Genomic DNA, 677 nt, shown 5'->3' with positions numbered 1-677 from the left:
TGGACAAACACACTGCAAAAGTAACAAAAGACAAAAACTGGAATGTCAACTGTGCATAACAATACTGGGACATGCAGTCTGACAGTTCGCTTTAACACAAAGTCTGCTCCTACAGAAAGCCACAATTCCAATACAAGTGCACATTACTACAAGTACGTGTAAACTAGCCTGCATTATGCTTCTAAAGAAAACCCCATCGCTTAAGTTTGAATCATAGTAAGAAAGTGAAAAACCACACATTAAGTTTTACAAATGCTGAAACTCCAAAACAACTAAACAGCTGTGTCATGAATTGTGAAAAGTGACAGAGAAATGACCACTACTGCAATCCCTCTGATTCAATACAGCAAAAACTCTTTGAAGCTAAAACATTTAAGCAAAGAGAAGTTGTACATATTGTGACTGCAGCATTCTGAATGCCACAGAGCAGAATGCCACGGTGCACTGGAGCATCATTTGTTCTGCACTAGGGCTGCACGATAAATCGCATGCGATATTTAATGCGCATCTTGTCAGAAAAGCCGGTTCTGTAATCAGCGGTAAATCTCCATCACGTGTGTGCTTTCACATTGAGCAGCATTAACTACACAGAGCCGTTGTTCACTGACGAGCTGCGCAAAACCACGTTCATATTCGCGCGATTTTTTGCGCAGCTCGTCAGTGAACAACGGCTCTGT

The sequence above is a fragment of the Sinocyclocheilus rhinocerous genome, unplaced genomic scaffold (genome assembly GCF_001515625.1).
Source record: "Sinocyclocheilus rhinocerous isolate Xijiao unplaced genomic scaffold, SAMN03320098_v1.1 scaffold2055, whole genome shotgun sequence".
Taxonomy (NCBI): domain Eukaryota; kingdom Metazoa; phylum Chordata; class Actinopteri; order Cypriniformes; family Cyprinidae; genus Sinocyclocheilus; species Sinocyclocheilus rhinocerous.
The sequence above is the reverse complement of the archived record's forward strand: the minus strand, read 5'-3'. Positions refer to the sequence as shown.